This window comes from Theropithecus gelada, chromosome 3 (genome assembly GCF_003255815.1).
Source record: "Theropithecus gelada isolate Dixy chromosome 3, Tgel_1.0, whole genome shotgun sequence".
NCBI classification, from domain to species: Eukaryota; Metazoa; Chordata; class Mammalia; order Primates; family Cercopithecidae; genus Theropithecus; species Theropithecus gelada.
The window spans coordinates 31,310,932-31,324,399 of NC_037670.1; the positions used below are offsets into that span (position 1 = coordinate 31,310,932).

The window sequence follows — 13,468 nt, forward strand, 5'->3', positions numbered from 1 at the left end:
TTGTTTCTTTCCTCTGCTATTAGCAATGGCTGTTGCTTCCTCTGGTAGAGTTTTATAAATGACGCATTTCTTTTTCTTCTATGGAATAAAATGGATGGGCTTTGTGGAAGCTGTTTGTCACTCAGAAGTTTTTTTTGTTTGTTTGTTTTTCTTACCTTCCAGGTTGATGATCGAGTTCCAGATGTAAACAGCTTCAGAAGCCTGACCATCATATGGTGAACAGTTTACACTCTCATATACGCCCTGTCACGTGCTTTGAAGGACTTTCTAGGGGCATCAAGGGTACGTGAATACATTTGCTTTTTCACTTGTCTATTATCTAGCCCCAAATCTGTGCCTGCTGTTTGTTGATTTTCACCCCGTTCTTTTTTTTTTTTTTTTTTTGGAGACAGAGCCTTACTCTGTTGCTGGAGTGCAGTAGCACTATCTTGGCTCACTGCAACCTCCACCTCCCAGGTTCAAGCCATTCCCCTGCCTTGGCCTCCTGAGTAGCTGGGATTACAGGTGCCTGCTACAATGCCTGGCTAATTTTTGTATTTTTAGTACAGACGGGGTCTCGTCACGTTGGCCAAGCTGGTCTTGAACTTGTTACCTCAAGTGATCCGTCTGCCTCAGCCTCCCAAAGTGCTGGGATTACAGGCGTGAGCCACTGTGCCCGGCCTCTTACTTCCTTTTTAACATGATGCTATTCTGTTGGAAATGAGGCAAGAGCAAAGTCAGGGAGACCAGTTAGGAGGTGACAGTGATGAGGGTGCTGGCAGTGTAGCCGGTACTGGCGATGGGCTGCTGGTGGTGGAGATGAGGCAGATTCTGGAACCCTTTGAGGGTCGAATTGGCAGGGAATTTGCTCTGGGCAGATTGTAAGGTATGAGGGGAAGATGTGTCCAGGAGAGGCAAGAACCCTTGTATTTGGGGTTTGTGAAGTGACAGTGGTTGATCACGGCTGCTCTGGGCTCCCTGGGCTCTTCTTGGCCCTTCAGCAGGTAGGAGTTCAAAGCTGGAGTGCAAAGGCTTATCGTCTGAGCGCTCATTGAGTAATTGATTAGTTCCTGGGTAGGGTAATTCCCTGGTAGACCAGTTACCTCATTTGAATTGGTGACCACAGCCTGCATCCCCAGCCCTGGTGTTTTGCTAGACACAAGAAGAGGCAGGCTGGCCCAGAGTGGTGGCTCATGCCCCTATAATCCCAGCACTTTGGGAGACCGAGGTGGGTGGATCACCTGATGTCAGGAGTTTGAGACCAACCTGGCCAACATGGTGAAACCCTGTCTCTACTCCAAATAGAAAAATTAGATGGGCGTGGTGGCAGGTGCCTGTAATCCCAGCTACTTGGGAGGCTGAGGCAGGAGAGTGGCTTGAACTTGGGAGGTGGAGGTTGCAGTGAGCCAAGATTGCGTCACTGCACTCTAGCCTGGGCAATAGAGTGAGACTTGGTCTCAAAAAAAAAAAAAAAAAAAAAAGTGTTTTTAGGCAGGCAGTTTGGAGAGGTCACTAGAGAACCTCTAGGGGGCCGGGCACTGTGGCTCACACCGGTAATCCCAGCACTTTGGGAGGCCGAGGCCAGCAGATCATGAGGTCAGGAGATCGAGACCATCCTGGCTAACACGGTGAAACCCGGTCTCTACTAAAAATACAAAAAAACTAGCCGGGCGAGGTGGCGGCGCCTGTAGTCCCAGCTACTCAGGAAGCTGAGGCAGGAGAATGGCGTGAACCCGGGAGGCGGAGCTTGCAGTGAGCTGAGATGGCGCCACTGCACTCCAGCCTGGGCGACAGAGGGAGACTCCGTCTGAAAAAAAAAAGAACCTCCAGTGGACATGCAGTTCAGGGGACAAACTACATGATGGAATGTCGTTGCTTCTGTGAAGGAGAGGCCCTCGCGTCTTGAGAGTTGTGGTTGTTGAGAAATGATGCCTCCCTGGTATTAGATTGGTGCAGAAGTAATTGCAGTTTTTTCATTACTTTCAGTGGCAAAAACAGCAATTACTTTTGCACCAGCCTAATACCTCTAGACTTGGTTTTTGTCTTACAAGAATATTCCTGGGTATAATCGGCTCGGCCTGGTGGATACATTTGGATCAACTAGATCTCTTTGCTTATTCCTGCTGTATTCTTATAGGAGTGTCTTAAGTGTGTCTCTGCTTCACTCCTCCTTTCTGGCACTCTGAGAACTAGAATAGGGGTCAGCAAATCATAGCCTGTGGGCCTGTTTCTGTAAATAAAGTTTTATTGGAACACAGCCATACTCCTTTGTGTACGTGTTATCTATAGCTGTGCTTTCTTGGTACCATAGCAGAGTTGAGTAGTTGTGAAATATGGCCTATAAGGCCTCAGATCGTTACTATTTGACCCTTTATTTAAAAAAAAAGCTTGGTGATCTTTGGGTTAAAAGAGACACAAAGGATAAATAAGGCTATAGTAGATGGATCACACAGAAGTACTTGTCCTGGACACACTGTTCAGCTTTAGTACATGTGAATGTGAAATTTGTAGCTCACAAACTGTGGCTTAAAAGTATCAAAACTGGCCGCACACGGTGGCTTATGCCTGTAATCCCAGCGCTTTGGGAAGCTGAGGTGGGAGGATTGCTTGAGCCCAGGAGTTTGAGACCAGCCTGGGCAACATGGAGAGACCCCATCTCTACAAAAATATAGAAAAGTTAGCCAGGCGTGGTGGCGCATGCCTGTGGTCCCAGTTAGCTGGGAGGCTGAGGTGGGAAAATCACCTGAGCCTGGGAAGTTGAGGCTGCAGTGAGCCATGATCACACTACTGCACTCCAGCCTGGGCAATAGAGCTGAAACTAGGCCTCACAAAACCTAAAAAGTTAGCACCAGGTGGCCCTAGATAGGGTCCCACCCTGCCTCGATAGGGTCCCACCCTGATAGGGTCCCACCCTGCCAATTCCAGGAAACAACCTCATGAGGTCCCACCCTGCCAATTCCAGGGGTCTCACCCTGCCTCGAAGTTCCCGGAATCAACAACTCCAGGAAAGAACCTCATAAGGTCCTGCTCTAACCAATTAAACCAAGACCCCTTGCTCAGGCTATAGCTAGACCCAATCATTTTACGCCTTAAGCTTTGTTTGAATTTCGCGCCATAAACTGTGTTTGAACTTGTGTTTGCCTATATAAACAGCCTGTAACAAGCAGTCGGGGTCCCAGGGCCAACTTAGAGCTTGGGACCCTAGCGCGCTAGTAATAAATAACTCTCTGCTGTGAACCTCGTGTCGGTGATCCTTCGCGGCGACCCCTGCCCAGGAGGGAATCAAGAGTTCGGTTCCAACAGAGCGAGATCAGGTCTCACACACACACACACAAAAGGGTCGAAATTATTTAATTTTCCTTATATACTCTTGTAATGTGAGACATTATCCTTATATTTGAAATATTGAAATTCAGCATGGGTAGGTTCACACTAAATAATGGTGTTCTTTTACTTCATCGATAATTGAATGCTGGCAGTCCCCACATTCAGCATTTTAAATTTTTTTTATTTTTATTTTTTTGAGAGAGGGCCTCTCTCTGTTGCCCAGGCTACATTGCAGTGGCGTGATCTTGGTTCAGTCCGATCTTGGTTCACTCCAGCCCCTGCCTGCCGGGTTCAAACAATTCTTCTGCCTCAGCCTCCCGAGTAGCTGGGATTACATAAATGCACATCACGCCCAGCTAATTTTTTGTATTTTTAGTAGAGACGGGGTTTCATCATGTTGACCAGGCTGGTTTCGAACTCCTGACCTGCAGTGATCTGTCCGCCTCGGCCTCCCAAAGTGCTGGGATTACAGGTGTGAGCCACTGCACCCAGCCTCAAATTCAGCATTTTGAGACCCGTATTCGCTGTCCCCTCTTCCTTTACAGAGTAAAGCTTTCTCTTTCATAGGAGTATGCTACCATGTGGTTTGTTTTATTTGTGTTTGGTCGGGAGTTCCCCATGTTTTTATTGACTATTTCATGCTAAGGGCTTTCAAAATAAGTAGACTTGTATTTTTTTCCCCCTAAATGGAATTCATCTTGTTTTATCTAAGTTATTCATTTTGTCCTTTGGCTATATTGCATGCTACATTATAATGGATGGCTATTGAATTCTTTATGTAAAAAAAATGAAATAGATTGAAAATTTAAAGGACTTCTTTTTTAATTGCATCTGAATATAAAAACAGGAGTTTAATTATTAAAAATGGTGGAAGAAAAGAAAACAGTAAAATTGCTTAGCAAAGATTCTGTTTTATAATGCATTCAGATATAATTGGTGTCATAATGTGTAATTAACAGTCTTTGAAGTGTGAAGCTTCAGTTTGGGTGGATGAAGGACCTCTTAGGATGTGGGGATGTCTATACTTGTTCTTGAACAGTAGCACTTCCTTTTTCATTTTTGTTTTTGAGACAAAGTCTCGCTCTGTTGCCCAGGCAGGAATGCAGTGGCACGATCTTGGCTCACTGCAACCTCTGCCTCCCAGTTCAAGCAATTCTCTAGCCTCAGCCTCTTAAGTAGCTGGAATTACAGGTGCCTACCACCACGCCTGGCTAATTTTTGTATTTTTAGTAGAGATGGGGTTTCACTATGTTGGCCAGGCTGATCTCGAACTCCTGAACTCAAGTGATCCACCTGCCTCAGCTTCACAAAGTGCTGGGATTACAGTTGTGAGTCACCACGCGCGGCCTAGAACAGTGGCACTTCCGAAGTGGTGCACAGATTGTGGGGTTTTGTTATCTGCCTTTATGTGTGTGTGTGGTCGAAGGAGATGGTAGAAGAAAGGCTAGGACAGAGGATCAGCCTCCGATGCTCGACCACCCACCCACTACTGCCTGGGGTTTGTCAGGGAGGAGAGGACAAACTCATTAATATGGCAGTGGCTTCAGCTTCAGATCTCAGGCTAACTTCCTGGGGAGTTGGAGTCTACATCGTGCTAGACTGGTCTGGGGCTTGCTGTGTAAAACTTGCAGAGGAGCCTTCTTGGTGCACTTTCTAGATCCACACCCTAACCTGCGTGTGAGTCCCCCATGGATCTTGTTGCCGTGCTGGCTGGGAATAATAAGTACGAGGAAAAGCACCCTGAGGAAAAAGAGGGGAAGAGAATGGAACTTCAGGCTGAGAGTCTCAGCACCCGTTTTTCCCATGCATCATCTGGCTCCAGTTGGCTCTTTGAAGACTAGGAGACCGGAACACTCGAGAACACAAAATATGAGAGAGAGCATAGGAGGCAGATCTGAGCTTATATTCACTGTTACTCTGGTCCAAAAGTTCCTTGCCCATTGCTCCCTCTGGCCAGGCTTCTCCCAGGTGGTGGGTGTTCTTCATCACCCTCTGATGGTCAAATCCCAGAGTCCCAGCCTGTTGGAAAAAGTTATTAATAGCTTCACACTAGAGTTTCCGGTTTTGGACACCATCTAGGGTCGGGTGGGGTGGGGAGGCAACACTGCCCAGCACCCTTACTGGAAAGAGACCACTAATAAATATCTGGGGCCTTTTCTCTTCTTTTGAAGTAGCTTTTAGAGTGTGAATTCTTCTTTGGAATATCTTCATTAATTGCAGATATTTCTCTTTTTGGGTGTAAAATTTCAGTAAATTTCAGTAAAATTCTTTTTTATTTTTTTGAGACGGAGTCTCACTCTGTCACCCAGGCTGGAGGACAGTGGCGTGATCTCAGCTCACTGCAAGCTCCACCTCCCGGGTTCACGCCATTCTCCTGCCTCAGCTTCCCGAGTAGCTGGGACTACAGGCACCCGCCACCACGCATGGCTAATTTTTTGTATTTTTAGTAGAAACTGGGTTTCACCATGTTAGCCAGGATGGTCTCGATCTCCTGACCTCGTGATCCACCCACCTTGGCCTCCCAAAGTGCTGGGATTACAGGCATGAGCCACCGCGCCTGGCCAAATTTCAGTAAAATTCTTAGTGCAGTTGCCTCTCAGTTGGTTTTCTTCTTCATTCTTGTCTGCATAATGTCCATTCTCCACACAATAGCTAGAGGGATCTAAATAGTTTGCATCCAGAAGTTCAAGACCAGCCTGGGCAACATAGCCAGACACTCTCTACAGAACAATAAAAAGAATTAGCTGGGCGTGGTGGCACATGCCTGTAGTCCCAATTACTCAGGAGGCTGAGGTGGGAGGATCGTGTGAGCCTGGGAGGTTGAGGCCACAGTGATCTTTGATCTGCAGTCAGCCTGGGCAACAGAACAAGACCCTGTCTCAATCAATCAATCAATCAATCCATTAATAGCAATCAAGTCCCCTTACTCCTCTGGTTGAACTTCCAGTGGCTTCCCATTATAGTTTGTTTGAAAGCCAGACTTTCTGCTGGGACTAGGAGGCCTGAAGTGATTTGGCCCTGCCTCCCTCTCACCTCCTGTCCTCCTCATTTAGGGCACTTCAGATGCCTTCCTTCTGGGACTAGAATACAAGCAGCGTGCCTCTCCTGCAGGCCATCCTGCTACATGCTCCCAGTACTCTCCCTCCAAGCTCTGCCTGGCCAGCCATTCACTTCCTTCAGGTCTTGCTCAAATATCGCTTCCCCGGGCAGGCTTCCCTGAGAACCTAAGCTGAAGGTAGCAGCCCTCTCCCCAGCGCCCTCCCTCCCCTCCCCTTCCTGTTCCGGCTGTGTTCTCATCATGGCACTCACGGCCATCTGACTCTTTCTCACGGATGTAGTCATTGTCGGTTGCTCCCATTAGAGTAAAGGGTTCCCAAGGATGCAGGTGCCCATTGTCTAAATCAGTGCAGGTGCTGTCATTCAGAGACAGGCCTGCTAAGCGGGTAAATTCTTCAGCTGGACAGTGTCTGGTAAGTACAGTTTCCCAAGATGAACACATTGAGGGAATAGTTCAGATTCAGAAATATATATCATGGTCTATCTCGGTAACAAAACCAAACCAGGACAGTTTTCTTTTTTTTTTTTTTTTTGAGATGGAGTTTTGCTCTTGTTGCCCAGGCTGGAGTGAGGTGGCGTGATCTTGGCTCACTGCAACCTCCATCTCCCAGGTTCAAGCGATTCTCCTGCCACAGCCTCCTGAGTAGCTGGAATTACAGGCGCCTGCCCCCTATGCCCAGCTAATTTTTGTATTTTTAATAGAGACGGGTTTCACTGTGTTGGCTAGGCTGGTCTCGAACTCCTGACCTCAGGTGATCCACCCACCTTGGCCTCCCAAAGTGTTGGGATTACAGGCGTGAGCCACCGTACCCGACTGATTGTTTTCTTATCGAACCTCATGTGTTAGGGTAGCCCACAGTGTGGAGGATTATAACACGGAATGTCTGACTTCCTGTGGCTTCAGGCCTCAGTAGCCTCCCAAGTCCCCTTGGCCTAGTACCGTTTCACTTGGGTAACAAGGGGACTTGCCTATCTTAGGATCTCTCAGTTTCTGAACTGCTGACATTGTGGGCTGGATAATTCTTTATGGTGCATTCTGTGGCAAGTAGTGAAGGATGTTTCAGCTCAGCCTTGGCCGCTTCCCTGTAGAGGTCAGGACACCCTCCTAGTTGGGACAACCAAAATGTCCCCAGACATTGCTAAATGACCCCTGGAGGCAGGAGGTTGGGGGACATAAGATGACCCTGGTTGAGATCCACTGGTTTAGTGAAACACCTGCATACCCAAGGTTCCACCATTAACCTTTTATACCATTCTGTATCATTTACCTATTAGTGTGGCTGAGATTTGCTAATGTATAAGAAAGTGCTTTGAAACATAGCGTGTTATTCAAATTTAGATATGTTGATGACTGAAGTTTTCTTTTATCATCTACATTTGTGGTCTCCATTCCTTTGTTATCGTTGTCTTACTTTTCATTTGTCATTTATGAAATATTTATCCCCTAACCAGAATACTGTTCTTCACTAATATATTTAAGTGTGTTTGATACTTAAAATCACAGAGAAAGTCTTGACTGGAAGGAATCTCGAGGGACCTTAGGGCAAACAGTAAATATTCTGTTAATGTCCTTGTCATGGCTGTCATTATCATGATCTTTCTGAGTCCCTTTAATTTGAAGATGAGGAAGCTAAGAGGGACAGTGGTGCACCCAAATCTTGGTTAATAATGGTAGAGCAGGCCGGGCGCGGTGGCTCAAGCCTGTAATCCCAGCACTTTGGGAGGCCGAGGCGGGTGGATCACAAGGTCAGGAGATCGAGACTATCCTGGCTAACATGGTGAAACCCCGTCTCTACTAAAAATACAAAAAACTAGCCGGGCGCGGTAGCGGGCGCCTGTAGTCCCAGCTACTTGGGAGGCTGAGGCGGGAGAATGGCGTGAACCCGGGGGGCGGAGCTTGCAGTGAGCCGAGATCGCGCCACTGCACTCCAGCCTGGGAGACACAGTGAGACTCCGTCTCAAAAAAAAAAAAAAAAAAAAAAAAAAAAAATAATGGTAGAGCAATGACCGTCTGGGTGTTTCTGTGGAATTTACTTGCACTTTTGTTTTCTGTGAAGTTGGTGCTGGAATTAGCAGAGCTCTCTACCTCCTCCACTGAGCTCCCTGCCGGAGCCTGAACATAAAGTGCCGTATTCTGGGCCCATGGAAGATTTGTTAATAAGAAATTTTCTTTACAAAAAAAAAAAAATGATCAGGGAGGAGACATGGGGAGTCAGTGAAAAAGAGGGAGAGAAGAGCATCTTAAACTGCAAAGATGTTGGACTGGAAAAGGAAAACTATGAAAAACATTGCAAAAAGAAAAGAAATAGAAGGAATCTGTGGAAGGAACTGAAGAATCAAATCAACCAAGTGCAATGTTGGATCTTGTATGGATCCTGATTTGAACACGATGACTGTGAGAGAAGGAGAAAGAGGGAGACAAAATCAGGGACATTTAACCAGGAAATGGTTAATTGGTGGTGTTAAGGATGGGGGCTGGGTGGGTACGATGATGTTTAGTAAAAGGTCCTTCTCTTTTAGAAATAAGTGTTGAAGTATTAATGGATGATGGAATAGGATGCTTATTTTCTTCAAAATAAATAAGCCAGTGTTGGGGGAGTATAGCGAACTAGGATTGAATAGTTGAAGCCATATTGTGAGTCCATGGGGATTACATACCTATCATAAAACATTTCCAAGTAACAACTTTTAAAAACATGAACGTTGATCAACTGTAGTACATCACAAACCTCTTTGCAACCTAAAACAATAAAGAAAGAAACAGTGTGAGAAATTTGCCAACTTTTTCATCTTATCTTAAAGAATCTTCCAAATGCAGCAGACGTTTCCCAGTTTTCCCTGGCAAAGGCCCTTTGCCCTGAGTGACAAGCGGATATGGGAACAGGAGCTCGAGGAAGCTCACCCTTGCCAGGGCGGCAGGGATGCTGCTGGTCCTCATGCACCTGCTCCCAGGTTCCGCCTGGTCCCAGGTTCCGCCAGGTATGACCCTCTCTGTGCCAGCAGAGAACGCACAGTGACCCTGCAGAGCTGATAGGAGCGTCTTCCTTCCTGAGCCTCCTCTGTTTCTCCTGCACCCTTCCAGAAATGATCTGTGGACCAACCTATCTTTTTTTTGCAAATGTTTTATTCTTTAGATAATATACAAATTTTAAACAGTCACAGAAAGATGAGAATATAATGCAAAAGAGATTTCTCTTCCAACAACCCCCTTCTGGAACCACTTGAGTGTGGTGACATATTGACACTCTGCTACCCTGGAATTCTTGGCATGTGCTTCCCACAACCAGGAACGTTCTCCTACGTAATCACAAGATAGCCATTGATATCCGGAAATTAACACAGACACATTACCACCCTCTAGTCCTCAGACCCCAATCAGATTTCTCCTGTTCCTGGAATGTCCTTTATAAGCAAAAGGATCTAGTTCAGAATCATGCATCACATGTAGTGGTTTCCTTCAATTGAGATCAGTTCCTCAGTTTTTCCTTGACAGCCATGATTTTCCTTAACACTTTTGAGGATGGCAGGCTATTGTTATTGTGTTCTAGAAGATTCCTCAATTTTGGTTTGCCTGATAATTTTCTCACGATTAGAATCTGGTTCTGCATTTTTGGCAGCAGCGTCACAGAATTGCTGTGTTCTAGCGCTTCCCATCTGGTGGTCCAGATTTTGAGCTGTTCTACTATTAACTCGTAGTTTACTGTGTCTTGTTCAGTGGCCTGTATTCCATTACTCTCATTCTACTAAAAGTACAAAAATTAGCCGGGCGTGGTGGTGGGTGCCTGTAGTCCCAGCTACTCAGGAGGCTGAGGCAGGAGAATAGCTTGAACCCGGGAGGCAGAGGTTTCAATGAGCTGAGATCGCGCCACTGAACTCCAGCCTGGGCGACAAGAGTGAGACTCTGTCTCCAAAATAAAAAAAAAAAAAAAAATTAAAAAATAAAAAATAAAATATTTTGATGCTCATATTGCCACTCATCTGGCTGAGAGCAGCTTGTTTCTCTGTGCTATCATTCTTTGAGTACTTCCTTACTTTCTAGCCTATGTTCTAGGCTCTTTTTTTTTTTTTTTAAACCTGGATTTTCACTCTTGTTGCCCAGGCTGGAGTGCAATGGTGCGATCTTGACTTACTGCAACCTCTACCTCTTGGATTCAAGCAATTCTCCTGCCTCAGCCACCCAAGTATCTGGGATTACAGGCATGTGCCACTATGCCCGGCTGATTCTGTATTTTTAGTAGAGGTGGGGTTTCTCCATGTTGGTCAGGCTGGTCTCGAACTCCTGACCTAGGTGATCTACCCCTACTCAGCCTCTCAAAGTGCTGGGATTACAGGCATGAGCCACTGCACCTGGACTCTAGGCTCATCTTATTCTTTGCTTGCCCCAGCAGGGGAACCAGCCATTTCTCTAAGGAGTCGTGGTTTCTTTTAGTTGACACTGGGACATAGAAACCAAAATCTGGGCTTAAGGTGTGCTCATTGCTTATTGGGGAGTCACTGTCCCGAGATGCTCACTAGGGAGTTACATCTTCACACACATGAGTTCACATTGATGCCTTCAATTCTGATTCAGCTCCACAAGGTTCATTCTAGTTTTCTCCTTTTCCACATTTAAATGCCTTCTCCAGCAAGCAAAACTCTGGTGCCCATTATCCTTCATATCTTTACTTATTTGGTCAATTGGCATGCATGTAACCAATCTCTCTTTCCTGGCTCTACCTCCTCTCACGTGGATGCCCTCCTTGTCATGCTTGGCTCGGACACGTGTACTGGGCTGCTGTTCCACATGGCCCCTTCCTCACCTTGCTGGGTCAGGTTGGACACCCTACTCAGTGACACCATGGCCTCTCCTTCCTGTGTGAACGCTTACCTTGCTCTGGCCCATGTTAAGACTTCAGGAATGGATTGCTAGGAAAGGAGAGTTTTTGTTTTATACATATATAAAAAAGATCATAGTACACGTGCTGTTTTCTGACATGCTGTTAAAATTTTTAATCTTATGAAATCTCATGGGCATCTTACTACATAGTAATACATGTAGACCCATCTCATTGCTTAATGACTGCCTTGAACCATTCAGTAAATATTTTCCTGAGCACGTGTTTTGTGCTGTGTATTGTTCTGAACTCTTGGAATTTATCAGCAAAAAATACAGACAAAAATCGGTCTTTGTGGAGCTTGCATTCTAGCAGGGGGAGACAGAAAACAATCAACATAACAAATAGTAAATCTCATAGCATGGCAGAAGCTGATAAATGATCTGGATAAAAGTACAGCAGCTCATGAGGTAACTGAAGTGCAGTTAAAAATACATTGGTTAGGGTAGGCATTTATGGGAAAGGCTTTGGGCAAACAATGGAAGAAAATGTGGCTATGGAGGAAAAGCATTCTGGGAAGAGGTAATAACAGCTTGTGCTGGAGTGGGAGCAACAGAAATGTGGCCAGTGTGCCTGGACCAGGCTGAGCAAGGAGCGTGTAGAAGGTTCAGTGAGGTCAAGCAGGCCAGGTCATGTCAGTCTTTGTAGCACATTTATTTTTCCCCCTTTTTTGTCCATTTCCTTTTTAACCCATGGAAATGTATTCGTTTTACTGCACTTTCTTTTTTTTTATTTTTAAAATTTTATTTATTTATTTATTTGGAGATGGAGTCTTGCTCTATTACCCAGGCTGGAGTGCAGTGGTGCAATCTCACTGCAACCTCTGCCTCCCAGGTTTAAGTGATTCTCCTGCCTCAGCCTCCCAAGTAGCTGGGACTAGAGGCATGTGCCACCACCCCCAGCTAATTTTTGTATTTTTGTAGACATAGAGTCTTGACATGTTGGTCAGGCTGGTTGTGAACTCCTGACCTCATTACCCGCACATCTTGGCCTCCCTGCTGGGATTACAGGCGTGAGCCCGCATGCCCTGCCCCCTGGCTTCTTAATGGCTGTCAGCTGGAGGTCACCTCAGTGCTTAGAGGCCATTCTCACTACCTGTAGACACCCACAGTTCCTGCCACACAGCCCCTCCATGGGCAGTTCCAACATGGCAATTTTATATTTTTCTTTTTCAGTTGACCCTTTCCTCTACCACTAAAAAGCAGCTTTATTGCTAAAAAGCAGTCCGTTTATTTAGACATTCTCTTCCTAGGCAACTTTAAGTTTTTCCACTGCCATAACACCACTCTATTTTTCACTTTCAGTCTTCAAACACTTTTTTCAGGAGAATCCTCGTCACTGTCTCTGTTCCTGCTGCTTTATCCTCTCCAACGAGAAGATCCAATGTATCTCCCACTTTGACCATGCTATTTTTCTTCCATAACTTTTCCCCATTCAGCTTGAGTTCACCTTTGTAGAATGCATCTTCCGCTTGGTTTCTCCCAATATCTAGGCCTGTCTTCAGGACATCATCGTACTGAAAGGACTGCACTGCTTTTTCCACGTCTTGATAGCCTTTGACTATATTAGGGTCATCCTCAAGCTCCTCTTCCTGCTCACTCATCTCATGATCGCTTTCTTCATCAGAGTGCTCTTCATCTTCTACTTTTTGTGGTGACTTTGTAGTAGATTTATTAGAGCTTTTATTACTTTTGAGTCTTATGGGAAAGGGAAAAATATATTCTGGAGATATTAAAAGCCTTGAGAATTTCAGTGAGAAAATATTATGGATAAGTCTTTTATAATTTGGTGCATGTAACTTAGTGCTGTACTGATTCCAGGAAGTACAGAGTTTGTGTGACGAAGGTGTCCCTTGGAGAACACCCCAGAGTCCAATCCAGGTATCTGGCTTTCTTAAAACACCGGCAAGCAATTCGATGCTAGTCATAGCCATGGCGCTTATAACCTTTCTTTTGTTGTTGTTATTTTGAAATAAATGGCCCAGGCCGGAGTGCAGTGGTGCGATTTGGCTCACTGCAATGTCCGTCTCCTGGGCTCAAGCAATTCTCATGCCTTAGCCTCCCCAGTAGCTGGGACTACAGATGTGTGCCACCATGCCTGGCCAACTTTTTGTATTTTTAGTAGAGACAGGATTTCATCATGTTGGCCGGGCTGGTCTTGAACTCCTGAGCTCGGCAGTTTGCTTTTTCAAGGCCCAGCCTACTTAGATGAAGTCTTACATAATGAAATAT

General features: G+C 45.7%; 1 protein-coding gene and 1 pseudogene across 7 annotated transcripts in view; one reads left to right on the forward strand and one right to left on the reverse strand.

Annotated features, from left to right (window-relative positions):
* TIAM1 (T cell lymphoma invasion and metastasis 1) overlaps positions 1-13,468 on the forward strand; it is a 444,177-nt gene that overhangs the window by 92,924 nt on the left and 337,785 nt on the right. For 3 of the 7 annotated variants that reach the window (XM_025380044.1, XM_025380048.1, XM_025380042.1), the window contains exon 2: positions 163-215. The exons of 1 other annotated variant lie outside the window; for it this stretch is intronic. The gene's annotated coding sequence lies outside the window, so the exon portion shown is untranslated. Of the gene's footprint in view, positions 1-162; positions 283-3,682; positions 3,779-13,468 lie in introns of all 7 variants that reach the window. 3 more of the 7 variants (XM_025380046.1, XM_025380049.1, XM_025380045.1) reach the window with 2 other exon arrangements.
* LOC112620960 lies at positions 12,538-13,170 on the reverse strand (annotated as a pseudogene).